The sequence below is a fragment of the Staurois parvus genome, unplaced genomic scaffold (assembly GCF_062004578.1).
Source record: "Staurois parvus isolate SC_StPar_1 unplaced genomic scaffold, SC_StPar_1.0 ptg000157l, whole genome shotgun sequence".
Classification (NCBI taxonomy): Eukaryota; Metazoa; Chordata; class Amphibia; order Anura; family Ranidae; genus Staurois; species Staurois parvus.
In genome coordinates this window covers 4130244-4154857 of record NW_028317953.1, presented here as the reverse complement: position 1 = coordinate 4154857, position 24614 = coordinate 4130244, and the positions used below count along the sequence as shown (strand labels likewise).

Sequence of the window (24614 nt, the reverse complement as noted above, 5' to 3'; positions counted from 1 at the left end):
TTTGGACTCTCCAGCTTTAGTAAATAAACCCCATTGAGTCCATGGAAGATTATTTTTCTTTTCCACTTTTTTTTTTTTTTACTCAAAGTTGTCATGTAAATTATATATTTCTCACACAAGCCATGGGTATATGTGGAATTACACCCCAAAATACATTCTGCTACTTCTACCGAGTATGGGGATATCACATTTTTGGGAGCCTAGCCACATACAGGAGCCTGAAATCCAATGACCACTTTGAAAGCCTGAAGGTACATAACTTCCCCATTTCACTTCCTCGCTACCTATCACTGTTTCAGAGGCCCTGAAATGCCAGGATAGCAACAACCCCCACCCCCCAAATGAGCCCATTTTTGGAAAGTAGACACCCCAAGGAATTTAAAAAGAGGCATGGTGAGTATTTTGCAGATCTATTTTTTTTCTCACAGGGTTTTGAAATATATATATATATATATATATATATATATATATATATATATATATATATATATATATATATAAAAAAAAGAAAAAATATGTTTTTGTTTTCTTTCTTCATTTTTCAAAACCTTGTGGCAACATACAAAATCTGCAAAATACTCATGCTTCTTATCAAATTCCTTGGGGTATCTACTTTCCAAAAAGGGGTAATTGTGTGGGGTTTGGTGCTATCCTGGCATTTCAGGGCCTCCGTAACTGTGATAGGTAGTCAGGAAGTGTAATGAGGAAACAAAGCCCTTTAAAAGCCTGAAGGTGCTTATTGGATTTTGTGGTCCTGTACTTGGCTAGACTGCTAAAAAGTCTCTTACATGTGGTACCCCCATACTCGCATACTTGGGAGAAGCAGAAGAATGTATTTTGAGGAGTAATTCCACATATATCCATGGCATGAGTGAGCAATAAATCATTTAATTTACAATTTTGTGTAAACATAAAAAAATATATTTTTGTCATTTTCCAAAAACTTGTGGTAAAAACATAAACTCTTCTTTGATTTAATATGCCTTTCAGCAAATAGTTTGGGGTGTCTACTATCCAAAAAGGGGTCTTTTTTGGGGGGTGGGGGCATTTTATGCCCAGCATTAGAAATTTATGCCACACATCACTCACTCTTCTAACCACCTGGCTACCAAGCCTTTTCTGACACTTTTTGTTCACATAAAAAATATCTGTATTTTTTGCTAGCAAACTAATTTAAACCCAAAAACATTATGTATATTTTTAAAGCAAACACCCTAGTGAAGAAGATGGTGGGTGCTGTACTAGTACTCACTCAGCGATTTTTCAAATGCAAATTTAAAAAAAAAATACACTTTTTTATTTTTAATGCACAAAAGCACAATATATTGGCCAATTATTTAGTAAATATAAAAGATGATGGTATGCTGAGTAAATAGATACCAAACATGACATGCTCATAGGTAACACTTTAAAAGCCTTTACAAGCTACCATTTTTTATATTTACAGAAGAGGACTAGTGCAAGAATTACTGCCCTTAATCTGACGTTCACAGTGATACCTCACATGCATGGTGCAACCTCTGTTTTCATACTGGCACAGGTTCCACGCTCGTGCACACAGGTGTGTGCGTGGGGAGGGGGGCAAGGGTGCTTTTTTTTTTAAGTTCTTTTGATATTTTAAATTATTTTTACACTGTACTTCATTTTTTTTTATCACTTTTAATGTTATCACAGGGAATGCAAATATCCCCTATAACTTCAATGGCATTGTCATATACTGTATTCTTTTTTGATAAATCTGGGGTCTATCAGACTCTAGATATATCCTCTGCCCTTACATTATCTAATCAAACCAAGATCGGTGTGATCAGATGCTTTCCTAATTTACAAATGGCACTGTTTATATCCTGTGAAACCGAGGTGATGAACTCCTTGTATCTTCTGATTTCTTAGACTATAAAGATGATTGGCACCATTCCGGTCTCCAATCAGCTCTATGGTCAGCTGGCAGAAACACCGGCTGCATTCTCAGGTTCCCCTGATGGCCGTCAAGGCTGTGGAAGGCAGAGGGGGAGGGGGTGCATCGTCTCCCACTCCTTGTAAAAGCAATCCTGCAGCTAATTAGTCACTAGGATTGCTTTTACATGAAATTCAATCGCCGGCTGAAAAAACAATACCAGGATGATGCCTGCAGCTGTAGGCATCATCCTGGTATAACCATGCAAAGTCCAGTGATGTACCAGTACGTCGCTGGTCCTTGTTGGATATATATGCTATGTTCTTTTTTTTTTTTTTTTTGTATGCAGCTTGTTGGCTGCATGAAAAAAGAGAAGAAATCTCTGCCAGAAAAAGTGTGTGGTATGCCCACCATTAGCATATACTGCCCTGCATCCACCCACTTCTAATGGTGGGTACACATTAGGTCACACGGTGCCACATGCGCCAATTCCAAGATTGTACAAATGTCTAAATAGTGGCACACTTGAATAAAAGTTGTCCGCAAATAAGTGGTACCCCATATGGAAAAAGGATGACACCAGGTCCCAAACTATCTTGCCACTACTCTCCATGTAGTCTGGGCATCCGGGGGGCTCCACGTGACTATATTTTCCCTCATAAAGCCAAAACACTTATATGTATAGTCTGTTGCCCTCTCACAGGTCTTCTACATCTTGACCCCATATCTGGCATGCTTGCTGGGGAGAAATTGTTTGAATGCAAGGCGGCCAGAAAAATGAATGAGGGACTCATCAACACAGATTTTTTGCTGGGGAGTATAGACATCTGCAAATTTTTGGTTAAGGTGAAACTACGAGGGGCCGAATTTTGTGGAGCGGGTCAAATTCAGGGTCACACCGAGGATGACAGAGTGTGTTGTCATTGAAATGCATAAAACACATTATTCTCTCATATCTATGATTGACCATGGCAGCAGAGAACACTGGCATATGATAAATCAGGTCTGTGGACCAATACAAACTCAATTAATTTTTTTTAGTAATGCCCTAGTTGAGGGTTAAGCCCAAAAAAATGTAAATACGTAAACCGTAATGGGTTTCCATGCGAATGGTCTGGCAAGGTTTTAATTTGGGTTGGCGGCGATAAATTGTTGTGCGTATAAATTGCTTTGATCCACAAGCTATGCATACAGATATTCCGTGAAAAACAGCTTAAAAAAATCAAGGGGAGTAGTTAAAGTTGCTGTTTCCATCTGAATTCAGGGTTGGGCAGTGAGGAAGTATGGGGGAATGGGGGAAGTACGGTTGCTGTAGAATTTGTGGACTGCCAATCGGGAATTGCAAGCACATCCAGAAGGATACTAGGGGCTCTACAGGCCTGTGTGCAGATTCTTGATGGTTGCGGGACAATGCTTGTGCTCGCCACTGCACCAGCTCCTACTGCACTTATGGGACTCGCCACATCACCAAGTGGTACTGCAGTGCCGGTATGTTAAAGATCAGGATGCACTAGGCTGCTGGTGCTCGCCAGTTCACCAAAAGGTAGAGCGGCACTAGTACTGGTACTCTGCTGCATATGAGAGTCATCAAAATTTACCGGCAAGTGCTAACAGAGATCGGGCCTGATTCTGCGAACACTGCGGTTTTGTGTGCAATGTATCGAGTGACAGTGACCTACTGACACTGCACTTGCTGGGAGGCTAACTGCAGGTGCTGGCAGGTGCTGGGGCTGATCCCGCTAATGCTGCTTTTTTGGGGACACTATAATAATGTGAATGCTGGTATAGTGCTGATCTGATCAAAGACATTGATCCGTTCAGAAACTGTACTAGCAATAGAGGTTTACTGTGTATGAGCGTGTTCCTGGCAATCAAGGGGTTAAATGTGATTACTGGTGTACTGACCAGCAATCTGATGCTATCTGGGAGGGGCGAGAAAACCGTGGGAGCGTGAATCACGTATATATACGTGATTTTGCGCACCCGTGCTCCCCTGTAGCAGTATTTCTGCTATAGGGCAGTCAGGAAGCAGTTAAAGAAGCGATTTGCGTGATGGTGCTGTGTTATTTTTTTTTTCCCACAAATTGAGCTTTCTTTTGGTGGTATTTGATCGCCTGGGGCTAACAATTTTGAGAAAAAAACAATATTTAGAACTTTTTGCTATAAAACATGTCCAGTAAACAAATTTAAAAATCAAATTTCGGCATAAATTCAGGCCAAAATGTATTCTGCAACTTCTTTGCTAAAAAAAATCCCAATACGTGTAAATTAATTGGTTTACGTGAAAGTTATAGCGTTTACAAATGGCAGTATAGATACTGGATTTTTTTTTTATGCTAATAATAGCGATCAGTGACTTATTGCGGCAATCAGCGACTTATGGCAGGACTGCGGCGGACATTCTGACACTAGGGTGAACTAACTTGTGGTCACTGACATCCCCAGTGACACCAATACAGTGATCAGTGCTAAAAAAAAGCACTGACACTGTACTAATGGCACTGGGCAGGAAGGGGTTTACAATGAGAGGCAATCAAAGGGTTATCTGTGTGCTGGGAGTGTTTTACTAGAGGGGGGGTGCTTCACTGTAAGCACACTGATTGGAACTGCAGAGTTCAGCCATCCCGAACAGTGTGCCTTTCGGTGTTTGTCGGTAATCACCGGGCGCCAGCGGGTAATCACTGGCCGGGACCCGGTGATTGACTCCCGGGGCCGTGTTTGGCGGCACAGGTAGGGCATTCGCGCACCTTGCGCTCGCCCCCAAATTTAGAATCATGTTTATACTGTATACGTGATCCTCCACACAGGGGACGCTTTGCCGCAGTATACAGTATGTGCTGTGGGCGGTCTCCTAGTGGTTAAAGTGCAAAATAGATAAAGTGCAAAACAACAAATGTCCACATGTGATTCCTGTAAATATAATGCGAACCAACAAATGTCCACATGTGATTCCTATTACTATAACAAAATAGCATTTATGAGAAACTTCATATATATTCTACAAATGAGTCCATCATCCATAAAGTGCAACAGTTCTTCCACAACAGAGTGAAATAATGTAAAACTTCTGTAAAATAAAGTGCTTCATGCAAAACCACCACTTCCTGGCTCTTGTGTTCCACTCCCCCTGCGTGTACCACCATCACCAAAGATAACTCACCAGACAGCCATGACCTTCTCAATTAAGAGTTGGTCTACATGCACTTGTCTGTATGTATGGATTCCCCCACTCCAGTAAGTCAATCCACCATGCTCCTCATTATTCGCTTTGCCAGAGGTATCATGTGTTAAAAGGGGGAAGGAGACTCCAATAGTGTAAAATACCCTTTATTACATCAATATATATAAAACCATCGGTAAATCTGCTCAAATTTCATAGTGCATTAAACAAATTCATTAACCACTTGAGCTGCATGTTATCCCCATCATGGCTAGGCCATTTTTTGCTACACAGCTCTGCACTAATTTAACTGGTATTTGCATGGTCATATAACATTGCACCCAAACAACATTTATATTTTTTTTCACACAAATAAGGCTGTCTTTTGGTGGTATTTGGTCACCACTGGGTTATTTATTTTTTTGCGATCTAAATTAATAAAGACCGAAAATTTTGAAAAATAAAACAATTTTTCATAAATTTTGGCCAAAATGTATTTTGCTACATGTCTTTGATAAAAAATCCCAATAAGTGTATATTGGTTGGTTTGCCTACAAACTATAATATATATACTGGATTTTTTTTGAGATGCCAGCAGGTTTACACCTCAGAAAGCCACTAACACTACAGTTTGCCAGGGTACCTGCAGCCATCTGCTGTTATCAGTTCCCACTTTGAGACTCATCCACTTGCCATAGGGGAACCCAAACAGAAAGCACTGTGCAAAAATCCACCTCTTCTGTTACCCACTCCTGTTACAAAGAAGCCAGAATCCTGGTGCATTGTGCCAATTCAGTCTGCCATCTACCAGATTGCTGCAGGAGGTCGGTGGGCATCACCATCACACCAAAGAGGGGCCCCTCCATTAATACAGTCTGCTGATATGGATTGGGGGATCTGGTGAGTGAATCTCAGACCCACCAATTTTCTGATATTAACACTTAACAGCTCTTTGAAATCTGTGTTGCCTGGCTGGGCCTTTCACCATCAAGCCATAACTTGCTTGCCTGGTTCACTCCCAGTCTTGTACAATAAGGAACTCACTACTAATTTAGACTATTACACTGTGTGGAGGAATATCTGTTCAATAAGCGCACCAATGTCTTCAAGGTCCCCATCAGCCGGCAGATGGTTGACGCAATAAAAAGTAAATATAATTTGCTAGCTCCTAGTACAGTCCTTCTAAATATTTTTACATCTGCTACAGGCTTAGGACTAGCTCCTTCACTCCAAGTGCTCACAGGCAACCCAGTCTCTAAGCTTATTGTTACAATGCTTTGGTGGCCTGTTGCTGCATATAAGGTGGGGAAAGCTACAGTTTCACTGGTTGTGTTATGCACAATATCAATGAGATTTTCTATCTTACAAGAAAAGTCATCAGTCAGGTAAAATAATGACCTCAGAACATTCTCCTTGAGGGAACTCCCATAATGAATCCCATTCCCACAGTTTCTGGTTACCATTTTGGACCACAATGTTGGAGGAAGATTCCTGAGGTGCTGCAGAAAACCAAATCTCCATGACTGCCGAGAAATTAGCAAAATCCAGAAACCAAAAGATAAGGAAAAAGGTAAATGACATCTATGATGACCTTAGAAGAGATAAAGGATATGGTGCACATACAAAACAAAGACTATGATAGAAAATTTGCAGAATATGTGAAACCTAATTTAAGAAAAGATCATATCTGGGAGAAAGTGGTAAGAACATCAGCAACTTTCTAAAATAAAAAAAAAATACATAAAAAAATAAGTACATATTATCATGCATTTTTTTAAAACAAATCTTAAAAGAGATTTTATAATGGTGGCCATGTTTATAGAGACCATGACTACTCCAATACATGATACTGACTATTAAATATTGTAAAAGAATAATACATTTTATCTTTGTAATTGTATGCTAATCAATTGTTTTATTCACAATACAGGTCATGTAAATAATACCTAATGTAAATATGTAAATAAAGTAAACACTGTGAAAGTTTCATGGGGAAAAAGTGTCAAACAAAACAGACTGGTGATATATATATTGTGAATAAACTAATGCAGCGCTGCCTTCACTAAAAGTGTTAACAGTAGTAGTGGGACCCTCCAATGTGTGAGGAAGGGAAGGTGAATATGGATATATTATAACAAAACAAAATAATTATAATATTATCCAAAAAAGGTGCACACACACACACACAGGGGCATACAATCTAAGGTCCCTAACTTACATTCATACATACAGGTGAAACTTGAAGGGACATACAGGTGAAACAAGGGGCATACAATCTAAGGTCCCTAACTTACATTCATACATACAGGTGAAACTTGAAAAATTAGAATATCGTGCAAAAGTGCATTTATTTCAGTAATGCAACTTAAAAGGTGAAACTAATATATGAGATAGACTAATTACATGCAAAGCAAGATAGTTAAAGCCGTGATTTGTCATACTTGTGATGATTATGGCTTACAGCTCATGAAAACCCTAAATCCACAATCTCAGAAAATTAGAATATTGTGAAAAGGTTCAATATTCTAGGCTCAAAGTGTCCCACTCTAATCAGCTAATTAAGCCATAACACCCTGCAAAGGGTTCCTGAGCCTTTAAATGGTCTCTCAGTCTGGTTCAGCAGGAATCACAATCATGGGAAAGACTGCTGACCTGGCAGTTGTGCAGAAAACCATCATTGACACCCTCCATAAGGAGGGAAAGCCTCAAAAGGTAATTGCAAAAGAAGTTGGATATTCCCAAAGTGCTGTATCAAAGCACATTAATAGAAAGTTATTTGGAAGGGAAAAGTGTGGAAGAAAAAGGTGCACAAGCAGCAGGGATGACCGCAGCCTGGAGAGGATTGTCAGGAAAAGGCCATTCAAAAGTGTTGGGGACTTTAACAAGGAGTGGACTGAGGCTGGAGTCAGTGCATCAAGAGCCACCATACACAGACGGATCCTGGACATAGGCTTCAAATGTTGTATTCTTCTTGTCAAGCCGCTCCTGAACAACAAACAACGTCAGAAGCGTCTTACCTGGGCTACAGAAAAACAGTGGTCCAAAGTCCTCTTTTCTGATGAGAGCAACTTTTGCATCTCATTTGGAAACCAAGGATCCAGAGTATGGAGGAAGAATGGAGAGGCACACACTGCAAGATGCTTGAAGTCCAGTGTGAAGTTTCTACAGTCTGTGTTGATTTGGGGAGCCATGTCATCTGCTGGTGTTGGTCTACTGTGCTTCATTAAGTCCAGGGTCAACGCAGCTGTCTACCAGGAGATTTTGGAGCACTTCATGCTTCTTTCCACAGACTAGCTTTATGGGGATGCTGACTTCATTTTCCAGCAGGACTTGGCACCTGCCCACACTGCCAAAAGCACCAAAACCCGGTTCAATGACCGTGGGATTACTGTGCTTGATTGGCCAGCGAATTCGCCTGTCCCGAACCCCATAGAGAATCTATGGGGCATTGCCAAGAGAAAGATGAGAGACATGAGACCGAACAATGCAGAAGAGCTGAAGGCCGCTATTGAGGCATCCTGGTATTCCATAACACCTCAGCAGTGCCACAGGCTGATAGCTTCCATGTCACGCCTCATTGAGGGAGTAATTACTGCAAAAGGGGCCCAAACCAAGTACTGAGTACATATGCATGCTTATACTTTTCAGAGGACCGATATTGTTCTACATACAATCCTTGTTTTATTGATTGCATGTAATATTCTAATTTTCTGAGATTGTGGATTTGGGGTTTTCATGAGCTGTAAGCCATAATCATTACAATTATAACAAATCACGGCTTGAACTATCTTGCTTTGCATGTAATGAGTCTATCTCATATATTAGTTTCACCTTTTAAGTTGCATTACTGAAATAAATGAACTTTTGCACGATATTCTAATTTTTCGAGTTTCACCTGTACACATACACGTACTAGGGCCAATTTCAGACAGGAGCTAATTCAACTACCAGCATGTCTTTGGAGTGTGGGAGGAAACCGGAGTACCCAGAGGAAGCCCACGCAGGCACAGGGAGAACATGCAAACTCCAGGCAGGAGGTGCCGTGGCTGGGATTCGAACCAACGGCCCCATTACTGCCAGGCGGAAGTGCTAACCATTTAGCCACTGTACTGCCTATATATATATGACACTTCCTACATGTAAACTTTTTTTTATGGACAGAGAAAATTGGCCTAGAAGTTTAATGATACTGTAAAATATCATAAATTCATATCTATGATGGTGTCCATGTTTTGGATAGCAAAGTTCTATCTTATTGTCTGTTGACTATCTCTAAGCCTAATGCTCAGGGTGTAGATTCAGCCTAAGTTTGCAAACGTAACAAAACATGCCTTAATCCAATTGAAGTCTTATTTAAGTCAATGGTAGATTAATCTTAGAAATCAGTCATGGCCATTTATGAACTAACAGGCAAGCTAATTTAATACAAAGAGCCTGTGCAACTAGGCATTGGCCTGAGGTACATGTATCAACTCAAAATAAAATTGTTAAAATGTTTGACCAGGAATACTGATGTTCAAACATCAGTACCATTTGCAAGTACCCCTAGAGTTTGTGGCCTGGGATTTGGCAAAAAGACAACACTGACCAAAACATTTAACTTTATTTTTGGTCAGCTGATAAGACCAGAGGTCAGCTGCAAGTCTCTGAACAATGATGGCTTTCTGCAAAGCACGGGACTTTCAGGTGGGTAATTCCCAAAAGTTTGTATTCAAACTGAACTGTCCAAACTAAGAAAGTTTTGTCCAGAGCTGTGTTCCGTCAGAACCCTGAGCTCATCCCTACATTTATCCTTTAACCACTTTTCGCCCACCCACAGTGCCTTTACTGTGGATGGGTGGCATGGCTAGGCTCAACAACATAAATATACTTTGCTAAGCACATGCACACTAGCGTGCCCCCTGGGGCATGCAGTGCACCGCTCTCATAACTGCTATGTCCTGTTAGATTTCCTGGTACCCGACAGCATTGATCGACTGGGGGATCATGTGATCACTATGCGATCACATGGTCACAATGTCAACAAAATCTGCTATGAATGAGCTTAGTTCATAACAGCTGTGATTCTTATAGTGATGCGATGATTGGCCCACAGCTATCACATGGTACCTGGGCCAGCCACATCACCCTGTATCATGTGACAGCTGAGGGCCAATCACAGCAGCACTAGAGTAAGCACAGGTGTTATCAATGAAATCTATAATTACTGTAACAGCAATCACAGTGTAAAAATAAATAAATAAAAAATCCCTGATCACCCCCCGAGTAGTACAATGGAACAACTAAAAAAAAAAAATAGTTAAAAAAAGAACAAAAACATTTAAAAATTGGATTAAAAATTATCATCAGTCAATATCCCTGATCATCACAATACCAATCATATGAAGATTCTGTACTACACTGGTGACAGTATGTAATACAAAATTGTGAATTCACAAATTGTGTTTAATTTCTTTATTTTCCAAAATATTACAAATTCTCAAAAACTCAACATGCTAATACCTTGGACTGTCTACCTTCTAAAAAGGGGTCATTTGTGGCATATGTGTACTGTCCTGGCAGTTTAGGACCTCACAAAATGAGATAGGCCATCTGTATTTATCAGTTTTCAAATATACAGTCATGGCCGAAATTGTTGGCACCCTTGATATTTTTCCTGAAAATCAAGTATTTCACACAAAAAAGGTATTGCATTAACACATGTTTTGCTATACACATGTTTATTCCCTTTGTATGTATTGGAACAAATATAAAACAGAGGCAGAAAAGCAAATATGACATAATGTCACACAAAACCCCAAAAATGGGCTGGACAAAAGTATTGGCACCCTTAACTTAATATTTGGTTGCACACCCTTTGGAAAACATAACTGAAATCAGTCGCTTCCTATAACCATCAATAAGCTTCTGACACCTCTCACCCGGAATTTTGGACCACTCTTCCTTTGCAAACAGCTCCAGGTCTCTCTTATTGGAAGGACACCTTTTCCCAACAGCAATTTTAAGATCTCTCCACAGGTGTTCAATGGGATTTAGATCTGGGCTCATTGCTGGCCACTTCAGAACTCTCCAGCGCTTCTTTGCCATCCATTTCTGAGTGCTTTTTGACGTATGTTTGGGGTCATTGTCCTGCTGGAAGACCCAGGATCTTGGACGCAAACCCAGCTTTCTGACACTGGGCCCTACAGTGCGACCCAAAATCCTTTGGTAATCCTCAGATTTCATGATGCCTTGCACACAGTCAAGGCACCCAGTGCCAGAGGCAGCAAAACAACCCCAAAACATCATTGAACCTCCACCATATTTTACCGTAGGTACTGTGTTTTGTTCTTTGTAGGCCTCATTCCGTTTTCGGTAAACAGTAGAATGATGTGCTTTACCGAAAAGCTCTATCTTGGTCTCATCTGTCCACAAGACGTTTTCCCAGAAGGCTTTTGGCTTACTCAAGTACATTTTGGCAAACTGTAGTCTTGCTTTTTTATGTCTCTGTGTCAGCAGTGGGGTCCTCCTGGGTCTCCTGCCATAGCGTTTCATTTCATTTAAATGTCGACGGATAGTTCGCGCTGACACTGATGCTCCCTGAGCCTGCAGGACAGCTTGAATGTCTTTGGAACATGTTTGGGGCTGCTTATCCACCATCCGGACTATTCTGCGTTGCAATCTTTCATCAATTTTCCTCATCCGTCCACGACCAGGGAGATTAGCTACAGTGCCATGGGTTGCAAACTTCTTGATAATGTTGCGCACTGTGGACAAAGGCAAATCTAGTTCTCTGGAGATGGACTTGTAACCTTGAGATTGTTGATATTTTGCCACAATTTTGGTTCTCAGGTCCTCAGACAGTTCTCGTCTCCTCTTTCTGTTGTCCATGCTTAGTGTGGCACAGACAGACACACAATGCAAAGATTAAGTGAACGTCTCTCCTTTTTATCTGCTTTCAGGTGTGATTTCTATATTGCCCACACCTGTTACTTGCCCCAGGTGAGTTTACAGGAGCATCACATGCTTGTAACATTCTTATTTATCCGCAGTTGTGAAAGGGTGCCAATACTTTTGTCCAGCCCATTTTTGGAGGTTTGTGTGACATTATGTCGAATTTGCTTTCTTTCCTCCCTTTTTTTGTTTTGTCCCAATACACACAAAGGGAATAAACATGTGTATAGCAAAACATGTGTTAATGCAATACGTTTCGTGAGAAATACATGATTTCCTGGAGAAATATCAAGGGTGCCAACAATTTCGGCCATGACTGTATACCATACCTTGTAGACTCTGAAGACTTATTTTTGCAAAACAAAAAAACTAGCAGAATACCTTTTGGTCTAAATGTATGAAGAAAGAGTATTTATTTGCAAAACTATTAAACAAACTGCAGTTTTCAAAAACAGAAATAAAGAAAAACATATTTTTTTCAAAATGTTCAATATTTTTTCATTTGCATAGAAAAAACTGAAAATCCCAGTGGTAATTAAATACAACCAAAATAAATCTCTATTAGTGGGAAAAAAAATTATAAAATCTAATTTGGGTACAGTGTTGCATGACCAAGCAAATGCTAGTTAAAATAGAGCAGTGCTGAATAGCAAAAAATGCCTTCGTCATGAAGTGGGTAAAATCTTCCAGAGTGGTAAATTTATGCAGCAGGGAAACATTGTGATTTCAATCTCTTCTTGAAGTCTCTCTTCTCTACATAATAGACCACTAATAATACTTCCAACTGTTATAAACTGATGTTGTGGAATGCATTTTCAACTGACTGGAATGCAAATCACGGATGAAAACTATTAAACTGTACTATTTGGTTGTGAGATGTAAGTTTTTAATGTGAGGATCTGAGTCAGTTCTATTATATCCATTATTTACTCTGGTGTCCATATATGCTTTGTATTCCATTTTATTAGTAAGAATACATTTTAAAACATAAAACAGTCAGTTCAAATTATGGTCTGTTTCTCCACCCCATGACCACATGTAAAAAATAGAACCACTCAAATGCCTCCTCTTCATCCTTCCATCGGTTTTCCTTTGACAGTGGGTGCCATCCCCTCTAGGAGCACATTACAATCCATGGAACAAATAGCAAAATTAGGGGGTACACACCACAGATCAACCATTTTGTTGGTAAGCTTCAGCTCTATGACCAAGCCCAATCAGGATTAAATGCATTAGAGGGGGTGTAGCCAAGATGTACGGACTGCAGCTGAAACCTCTGTTAGCTTACCAGTGAGTGTGGTTGATGTGTGTGGTGTGGCCCCCTAATTTTGCTATTGTTTCTCCATCCCTTATAGCAAAAACATTATCAATGAATCTGTGACACATGGTACAATAATTTTGAAATTACTCATTGGTGTACAAGGTAAAGAAATCCATGAATTCATCTGCAAATGAAATGCATGCAACAAGGACATTCAATGTCTCATTAAAAAAATAAAGACCATGTACCTACAGTTGGGATATGTGGGGAGTAATTGTATTGCTGAATATAATGCAATACATTTCAAAAATACATTGTATGAATGTGGAGTTTGAATTATATATTAATTGTTTCAATAATGCCATTTTTTATAGTGTTATATATAAGTAGTGCATCTAATTGTAGATTTTTCCTTACTTGTTGTATCATCTGTGTCAGACTCTTTGGCTATAGCTCTAAAAGAGAGCAAAGATAGAACTTACCATCCATCCATCTAGTATATATTCTTGTTTTTCTTTTACAGGGTGCACTAAAAATATATCCAAATTTGATTTAAGGTCTAAAAACAATGAACCTCTAAGGGGTATTTCTTGACACAGATATTGTAAACCTATTTTCAGCTTGGATATTTTTTTAATTATTCTGATTTAGGTAAACTGAAATAAAAACAATTTATTTCAATGCATTTTACAGACTTCAGTTTTGATCACATAAAAAGTAAAATATTCTCACCATAGCTGCCTATCTAAGATACTATATACATGAAATGTTCTGTATCGCTGCAGAAAATATATTACAGACACAGATAACAGCTTAAAATACTCTTTTATCTTGTAAGATAATTAAAATATGCTATTATAGCCTTCTGTCTTCATTCATTTTACCTTGTCTTAAAGCAACATTATACTGCATGAAGCTGGCCAATTTCACATGAAAAGAAGTGTACTTCAGTAATGAACAATGTCTCACACCGAAGTCCAAAAATCATCTTACAAAATCTGCAATGAGCTGATTGAATGTGTTCCTTATAGCACAGTAGATCAACTCTTTGATCATGTGAATGCAGCACAGTATCAAAATTCAGTGATTCTCCTTGCATTCTATCAGCATGAACATACTGTGACTGCAAAGTGTATTTCACACTTATTTTATTTTGCTTTGCTATATACATGGAGTCAAATGTTACTATTTCATATGATAATTTTCAGCTTTGGATTGGTGTAGATGGAGAATGATTGAGGAAAATGGTGAGACTGAGTGCTTTTCACTTAAAATATCATTGCCACTATTCGTTTTTGACGGACCTTGCTTTCTGCAACATAATTGTACCGTGGGCAGGGTTAAATCTTTTTTTATTCCTACATAAAACAGTGTAGAAAGTAGAGAATGTACTGCAAATATAGAGGATATTTAGGTATGTGATATGGTATAGGATAAGATAGTTAAGGTTATTTCATTTAATGTTCTTTGTTTATATGTCCTTTTTTGTCCTTTTTATTGGGTATTTGATAGTTATTCATGTATTGTTACTTTTTCTTTTCTTTTTTTTTTTGTAAGTTCAAAGTTGTTGCTTAAAATATGTAAACAAAGTCCGTAACACAAGCATGTACCCAATGTTAAAAAGCTAGTTCACCTTTTCACAAAAACATGAAAACATCAACTAACTCCCAACACCTTTCTCACAGCTTCTTGATTCGCACATTTCAATGCCCTCTGATGCTGGTATAATGGTTTGGCACTTTAAGTGTTGGTTCACATATATGTGGATTGGATGCGGATTGAATTGCATCCAATCCGCATGACATGTGAAAAAACATTGCTTGCTATGGTGCTTGTTCACATATGTCTGGAGCACTGGCGGTGCCGATTCTGTGTGGTTTGAAAAAAAGTCATGTATGATTTCTGAGTAGTGCCTTCAGGTTCAGGTGTGGATTACAGGCTGTTGATTTCTATTTCTAAACTGCAGATGTGTGAACAGGATAAGATCCTGAGCTAATCTTGTCCTGAACCTGATGTAAACCTGACATGAACTGTTGAACAACTACTGTGTCAAATAACTGTGAAACCTGAGCATTAATCTGCACTGCACATGTGTGAAACAGCTCTAAAGTTCCCTAAACAGTGCTGGAGGCAGTATAGCAACACATTTCCTGGCCTGCTAGGCATCATGCTTGGCTAGATTTTGAGAGGTATCCCATTTTTTTCTTATTTTTGCATGATGTTCCTCAAAATCCATAACAGACCAGAAGGGTTTAGTATGGAATTTGGAGGAACTATGCCCTTTTTATGGAGTCCCTCTAAAACCTAAGACCTGAAGGGCCTGATATGAATTTAGGGGAGTGGTGGGACACCCTTTTTATTTTTACAATTTTACAATCCACACCCCTTCCTTTACATTTCCCTGTCAGCCCAGGTGGGATTATGTAACTGGTTTTTAGTAACTGTAGGCTCCCTATCAAACAGCTGGAAGGAAGCTGTTACATTTTGCAACAATAATGCCACTGCTGGAGATTCAGCTCAGCTGAGCACTCATTTAGTTTGTCCATTTGTCAAACAAGCTAAATGTGGTCTGAACATGGGTTGAGCATATTTATTTTGTAAAGCAAATTTTCACTTTGATTAGTGAATATGGTGAAAATTCACTTTGCAAAGAATTCACAATCACAATGCAAGAAAAATTGATGATTTAAGTCAGCAAACCTTTGCCTTATTAAGCTAAAAGAAAATTTCACAGTAAAAATGCTCTTTTATAAGTGAACATATAAGTGCAAACCCAAGCAGTGCCTTTAGCCAGGTCCATTTCTTATCTCACTACAGAAATACTCCCTCTTCCTTCAACTCCTTACATAAGGGAGGAGTTGTTCTGCAGACCAAGGGAAGAACTGAGTTGACTGATAGCACTGCTTGAGAAATCATGAATAGCCTAATAGACCAAATAAGAAAATATCACGCAAATTAAGACAAAGTGAAATCAGACAGTTTTTTTTTTGCAGCTGAATTGTAAAATATTAGTGAAGAAGGAAATAATTTGAGAAAGGCTTAATGTTCTTCTGTATACCCAAAGCTCAGTAATCGCTTTTTTTTTAAAAAAACTTTATCCAGACAAAAAGAAAATCATCAAATCAACCCCAATTATGAGTATTATAATTTTTTGTTATTTCACAGATACCTGCAACTTTGAGGTTTGACATATCTGATGTTTATCAACGCAACACAGTATCATCTTTTATATTTATTAGTGCATAATGTGAAACAAAGAGAAGACTTGATGAAGCTCACGGTCACGTAGGTGAAATGTGTTGGTGTAGGCAGCATCAATGAGCCACAGGTCCTGTCCCCACTGGCAGCGCAGCCACCAGCTGTCCGCTATCTGGCAACTAATGGTGGACCTTCCCACTTGCCTTAAACATGTGGATCTTGATGTAGAGCACCACATATATAGCCTGTCACCATAAAGCCCTAGTATACCCTTTTTGGAGGACTGGATATCAGCGGGCATAGCCCGGCAACAGTACTAAAAGCCCGTCTTCATGAAGCCACAGCATAACATGTGGAGGACTGGATATCAGCAAGCATAGCCTGGCACAAGCACAGACCAATACATGGGAGTGGTGAGAGCCCTCGGGTATACTACATGTGATTTTGTATCGATACCTATGCTACTATTTCAATTTAATTATTGGATTCATTGTTTGTGGCTCCATCATTTTGCTAGTATCTTGCATTAATTCCCGAGTTATGCTCCCTGTGCCCACTGTGACTGTCCACAATACAGAGTGTAATCCCGATATATGTCATAAGGGCATTGGCTGCATACAGACATAATTGAGTAATAGATTCACCTTATGGCTGGCCTTCTGATTATTGAGTCACACTAGACGTTTGCTCAGCCTTCCCTGTCCATATAGCTTTTTCATTGTTGACTAACCCTATCCCACACAGGTTGGGGCATCCACTTCTATATCATGTTCCGCTGCAACAACAGACTTTCTATATGCAACTCATGTTGTACATGACAGTGGAGCTTTAAAGGATATTTACCCATATATGGACTTTGGTGTACCTGCTTTATGGAATATTGGGTGACTCATTGGGGTCTGGCCAGCATTCTTTGGAGAGGGTTAGTTCCATCACTCACTGAATGGTAGCAAATGGGTCGATTTGATCAGTCCGCTATGTGACAAACTGTCTATGCTGACTGCCCTTTCCTTAGACTGATGGCCTGTTATGCTATACATATCCTTAGATCCAACATATGAATGGCATTGTGTGTGAGTGGGTGAGCGGAGCCCGGGCTTGTTACTTCAGGTGATAAAATTATCTATCCTTATTTTAATGGTGATTGGAGGATTGCTGGTCATTCTGAACAATTTTATAAAACTTTGATCTTAATAAAGCTGTATGGTTTGATTACACTGCGGTTGGTCCTCCTTTAAAGCCTGTGTAAGAGTGGCCCCTTTGGCCCCTTATTTGTCTTTTTTTCCATACATGATTATGGCTTTGGAGTACCCCACTGTAAAATATATGGTGAGTCAGTGACCTATGACCAATAACTGTAGGTTGAGATCTCCCCTAAGGGAATACGCATTTTATCTTTTTTGTTACCATAATGTGAAACAGTCTCATCATTTATATTTATTAGAGATTGATATATAATATCGAGATTGTATTTCATTTGTGTGCACTAAAAATATTTGTTGTATTAGTTACTGAAAATTAAACTTGATACATGCGAAATGGGAAGATTGTATTTTGTTTTTGTGCACTAAAATTAATTTTGGTGTATTTGTTAATGAAAATATGATTTGAGAAATGTGCACAAATATTGTGCAACATACAAAATTGCAACTACCATTGTTTTATTCAAGAGTTCCTCAGCTTTTACAAGACATACTGTATATTGTTTGGTGGTTTGACTACATTTTCATTTCAATAATGGATATTTTAGTATGCACATGAAAAATAAAGAAAATTGATCTGGCAGTGAAAGTGTTAGGCCTCTGCATATTGGATACCTGTCAGTTTGATCAATTTATATAACAAATTATCTCACAAATTAATGTTTGAAAGTACTGAAGTAAAACTGCACTCAAAATGTAGCTACCTACAAAGGGAGTGACATTGTTAATAATCTGAAAAGACAAACTTTATGCTATGATTTTCAGAGTTTAAAATATTTCTGTTAATGATGAAAGCTATGTTAGCAGCTAACAATGTTAAGCACTTAAAGTGTTACAGAGGCAAGTGTGGTTTATTTCCTAATATGTTCACTCAATTCTTTAGAGGCCTATAATAATTTATTTCTCAGGGCTGAGAATGGCAAATAACTGACTTCCAATTTGTGCTCTGAAGTAACTGCTGGCGAGCTTAACATTACAAAAAAGCAATCAATAGTACACAAAAGAATAATAAAAATGACAACTGTGCCCATTTGCTATGTGAATAGGAAATGGATAAGATTATGGTCTTTGATGCAATTGCTTCTGATATTCCTTTATTTCAATCATGTAGTCCACTATGAGCAATTTATGTCTCAAATGTGCAAATTCAATTTTGTGTCTTTAATTTCCACTTTTATGATACCAATTATTATTGCTTTTCTTCGATTTTTTAGATAGCACTTTATAATATCCAAACTATCACCACCCCTTCATCTACATTAATGACAATAACATTAATCTTGAATGAAAGAATAAAGCTAGGATGCAGTAAGCCAAAACACTGTAGCTTAGCTTGTCTGGTAAAAAAGTATGCATTAAGAAACAGTGACACAATGATCTTGCCTAATGATATACGTTGTACTTAAATGCAAACAAGCACATTCAACTAAGAACTCTTAAATAAGAAAATTAATGCATAAACTGTTCATAGAATTTAGCGTCATACATTAGTAAAAAAAAAGAAATCTTAACACTCAGTCTTAGCAAGTATCAGTTTATTAATCAAATAGGTGCATCTCTGGTTTCCTATATACTTTTATGTGATTTATGTAGGCTAAACATATGGGATGGACACAAGAGCCAGGAAAGAGAAGGAAACTGATCACAAAAGTAAGCTTTCACATAAGCTAACGAACCAAACTAAAGTATATAATACTATATCAATCCCCCAAAGAGCCTTCACTAAAAGCTCAGTCTAACAATTGCCAGAAGAAACATTTTTGACTTTGTCCCGTCAGCTAGATGACCAGCTCCAAAAGAAAGAAGAGTGAGTGAAATGCATGCTGCTACAGCAGACAAAAAAGGCCCCTCAGATGGGTTGTGCTATTAGATAACTAGTTCAATTAAAGTTATCAGCAAAATTCACCATGCCCAGTCCCCAAGTCTGTAGTGCGTCTCTAACTGTGTCTGTCTGCCCCATATTCGCGGAATATGTCCAAGTATGCTACAGTCTGCTGCAGTCAGAAAATGGCCCATCAGCTTGACTGCAGCATTATATAAATACCGCACTGATAAGGTTATTCGTTTTGACCAAATCTATAGATTATGAAATGTAATATTTCTCTAATATGATTTGGTAAATTAAGAATTCTTACCTGGTAGTGGAATCTTAAACACAACAACAGAGATGTATTGGTAAATAGTATGAAGGTCTAAAACTAACAAAAATAATCTATCTAGGTACATAAAAGAAACATTATTAAGAAAGCTCTAACATATTACAAAACACATACGTGAGACAAAGAAGACATAAAACAAACATTTAGATATAAGTGCGAGGGATATATTCCATAATTACCATGGAACTGTAAGGTCCCCATTCTAGTAACTGGTATTCCAAAGACCTATCTCTCCATCTAGTGTCTATTATTATAGGCCTCTCCTCCATTAGTTTTCATGGAGTAGCTCTGAATGGTTGCCAAATCTATTTCCTTTAATAATTGGCTAACTTCAAATCCCCTGTATTTAGCATACACCAACCCCCTTTAAGGCAAATCTTAGCACAACCCTTTTGTATTAATTAAGTATTCCAGTTCATTAACTTTTCCTGGGAAATTAAGTATTCATGAAAGGCTGGCCACCTTCATTGCATATCTAAATGAGGACTTCTTTGAAGTGGATATTTGTGAAGCCAACAGGCTAAGGTCCCATTATTAGATAAACTAACTCTGGCACCAAAATCTAAGTAAATAAAAAGTGATATAACGAGCGCTTTAAGACATCAAAAAGCAGCTTGCATGAGATTAACCCCTGAAATCCTAAATATAATACCAAAGAAATGCAGCGCTCATAATAAAATGCAATGGTGACATACAATGCGCAATCTGATGCGCTAACAAAGTGAACATATGCGTGATGTCTTTAATAAAGACAATAATTGGTAAAATGTGATATCATTTCATAGTGACATAACAACAACCAATTTGATATATATAAAAAGTCTTTAAATGATTCAAATAAATTGCGCCAGTTATCCTGGGAACTTTCGTCAATGGTAATATATGCTCGTGACTTCAGTGATATGAAGAAAAAAGGGGTGTGCTTGCACTCACCAGACGTATAGTAATAATGCGCATATAATGTAAGTAGTCATCTAGGACCCAATGGATGAGTGACACTCCAATGGCACTGGAAACAACCTGGGTAAAACCTCCGGACCTCTTAGTGACTCCTTTCAAAGGATGGGGACTCCTCGCTGCATTTTACCAATTATTGTCTTTATTAAAGACATCACGCATATGTTCACTTTGTTAGCACATCAGATTGCGCATTATATGTCACCATTGCACTTTATTATAAGCGCTGCATTTCTTTGGTATTAACTCTGGCACCAAACCTGAACTGAAAGAAGATTCTCAGCAGAGGAGTGTCAAATCTTCTGGTACACAGTAAAGAAATTTGTAATGGATATAATATTCCCTGTGGTGACTTAAACCATCCCCCACTATCTGTAGAACAGGGATTCATGAGAAGACATATTCCACACCCACACTTAAAAAGCTCTAACTGAAATATATTCATAATTACAATATTATGTACAGTTGTTAATGGAGATTTCACATAAACTCTTTTACAACTGTGTCTGTCTGCTCCATATTGGCACAATATGTCCAAATATGATAAAAGCAAATATTTGGCATTTTGTACAGTAGAGTAGAGATTGGCCAGAGGAGAATTACTTTGACACAACTGGCCAGCTTGAACATGCATTAATGAGCACCGTGGTTCAGATTGAATTTCAGTTGTTCTGGGGTTCTGCGAATGGCTGTGCTAAATGGTTGTTCAGCCATGTTTAAACTCAGCAGTGGTAAATGATACATTTAGCAGCAGTATTACTACTGCTGCTAAATGTGACACAATCCTTCTCAGGGTTGTTAGGGAGCCAGCATCCTAACTAGAGATGAGCGAATCGAACATGACGAAGTGGAATTCGTTCCAAAGATTTGGAAAAATTCGATTCGCGACGAATCCGAAGATTAGCAAACTTCGGATGCACGAATCAAATTTTCCCAAAAATGGCGGCGGCATGTGTGGCGACAGGAGAAAATGGACAGAGAAGATGGGGCGGGGATCTCTGGGAAGGCGCGCAGACAAGGCGCGCTGACCCATAATGCATTCATGAGTCATGAATCATGACATGTGATCGCATTAGCCAATCAGCAGCCAGCCAGCACTGTGTAATGGTGGAGCTATAAATCGCGGCCATCTTAGAATTCTCCATTAGCCTCCGGTCATTCAAGAGAGACAGACCTGTCTGTATTAAGGGACAGAGTAAGGGCCACAGAGACTTTAGGGCCACAGAATCGTTACTCAGGGACACAGAATCGTTACTCAGGGACACAGAATCGTTACTCAGGGACACAGAATCGTTACTCAGGGACACAGACTCGTTACTCAGGGACACAGAATCGTTACTCAGGGACACAGAATCGTTACCCAGGGCCACAGCTATCAAAGAATCGAAAATTTAAAGTGACATACACCCTTTTTTTTTTTGGTGGCTGTCGTGCACAGTTGGTGCTGCAGTTTGCCGATTGTGCAAAATAAACTGACTTTCTGCTTCACAACCACTATTGTACGTTCAAAGAGTTAAATCCATTTACAGGCCGGCTGGCGGTAATATTTTTTGGGTGATTAGTGCATTCCAGTGACAGAAACGTACAGTTTCCAGCCAACGGCAAGCTGCAATTGACCGATTGTGTACAATAAACTGACTTTCTGCTTCACAACCACTATTGTACGTTCAAAGAGTTAGATCCATTTACACGCCGGGTGGCGGTAATATTTTTTGGGTGATTAGTGCATTCCAGTGACATAAACGTACAGTTTCCAGCCAACGGCAAGCTGCAATTGACCGATTGTGCTAAATAAACTGACTTTCTGCTTCACAACCACTATTGTACGTTCAAAGAGTTAAATCCATATACACGCCGGGTGGCGGTAATATTTTTTGGGTGATTAGTGCATTCCAGTGACATAAACGTACAGTTGCCAGCCAACGGCAAGCTGCAATTGACCGATTGTGCTAAATAAACTGACTTTCTGCTTCACAACCACTATTGTACGTTCAAAGAGTTAGATCCATTTACACGCCGGGTGGCGGTAATATTTTTTGGGTGATTAGTGCATTCCAGTGACATAAACGTACAGTTTCCAGCCAACGGCAAGCTGCAATTGACCGATTGTGCTAAATAAACTGACTTTCTGCTTCACAACCACTATTGTACGTTCAAAGAGTTAAATCCATTTACACGCCGGCTGGCGGTAATATTTTTTGGGTGATTAGTGCATTCCAGTGACAGAAACGTACAGTTTCCAGCCAACGGCAAGCTGCAATTGACCGATTGTGTACAATAAACTGACTTTCTGCTTCACAACCACCATTGTACGTTCAAAGAGTTAGATCCATTTACACGCCGGGTGGCGGTAATATTTTTTGGGTGATTAGTGCATTCCAGTGACATAAACGTACAGTTTCCAGCCAACGGCAAGCTGCAATTGACCGATTGTGCTAAATAAACTGACTTTCTGCTTCACAACCACTATTGTACGTTCAAAGAGTTAAATCCATTTACACGCCGGCTGGCAGTAATATTTTTTGGGTGATTAGTGCATTCCAGTGACAGAAACGTACAGTTTCCAGCCAACGGCAAGCTGCAATTGACCGATTGTGTACAATAAACTGACTTTCTGCTTCACAACCACTATTGTACGTTCAAAGAGTTAAATCCATTTACAGGCCGGCTGGCGGTAATATTTTTTGGGTGATTAGTGCATTCCAGTGACATAAACGTACAGTTTCCAGCCAACGGCAAGCTGCAATTGACCGATTGTGTACAATAAACTGACTTTCTGCTTCACAACCACTATTGTACGTTCAAAGAGTTAAATCCATTTACACGCCGGGTGGCGGTAATATTTTTTGGGTGATTAGTGCATTCCAGTGACCTAAACGTACAGTTTCCAGCCAACGGCAAGCTGCAATTGACCGATTGTGTACAATAAACTGACTTTCTGCTTCACAACCACTATTGTACGTTCAAAGAGTTAAATCCATATACACGCCGGGTGGCGGTAATATTTTTTGGGTGATTAGTGCATTCCAGTGACATAAACGTACAGTTTCCAGCCAACGGCAAGCTGCAATTGACCGATTGTGCTAAATAAACTGACTTTCTGCTTCACAACCACTATTGTACGTTCAAAGAGTTAAATCCGGTTTTATTTTTGGGGTGCTTATTGAATTAAAGAGTATGTCAGACAACACGCAGAGGAGTGGCAGTGGAGGCAATGTTTCAGGAGCGAGCAGATGTGGCAGCAGAGGAAGGGGTCGAGGCAGCACTAGTCGCAGCCAGAGGCCAGTGCTCCCGGTGTCATCCAGCGGTCGTGTCTCCACCGACAACCCTGCCGTCATCGATTGGTTGACTCGGTCGTCTTCCTCTTCCCAGGTCACCTCTGACACCTACAGCCAACGGTCGGTGGGTACATCAGACACAACCGTTAGTTGGCATGGCCCGGGAGCAAGCCCACTGAAATCACGTGTCCTCGACCTGCCCCTGTCCTTTGGTGTTCCCTCACCAAGCGAAGTATCGCATGCTGTGGGCTCAGCCCCACTGTACAGTGAGGAAGAGCTAACAGAGGGCGGTCAGGAACGGGGGGAGACATCCGCCTCTTCAGCAGCCAGGCGAAGAAGTACTGGCGAGGAGAGTGGCTCGGTAGCCGGTCTAGAGACAGGTCTGTCTCCTGACCCACACGCAGCCGAGGGGGCTAGTAGTGACGCGGAGACCCTAATTGATGATGATGAGGCTGATCGCACTTGGCAGCCTCGTCGTCATCAGGCTATTGCTTCCGCATCATCAGGAGAAGAGGGTGGCAGCTTGGCAGCGAGCAAAACAGTCGGTGGGTTGCCCAGGAGGCAGCAGG

At 39.6% G+C, this 24614-nt stretch overlaps 1 long non-coding RNA gene across 1 annotated transcript in view; it reads left to right on the top strand.

Annotated features, from left to right (window-relative positions):
- LOC149463187 (uncharacterized) overlaps positions 1-17994 on the top strand; it is a 105189-nt gene extending 87195 nt beyond the window's left edge. The window contains exon 3 of the long non-coding RNA XR_016312509.1: positions 16417-17994. This is a non-coding gene — a long non-coding RNA (uncharacterized LOC149463187). The remainder of the gene's footprint in view (positions 1-16416) is intronic.
- The last annotated feature ends 6620 nt before the right edge of the window (positions 17995-24614 follow it).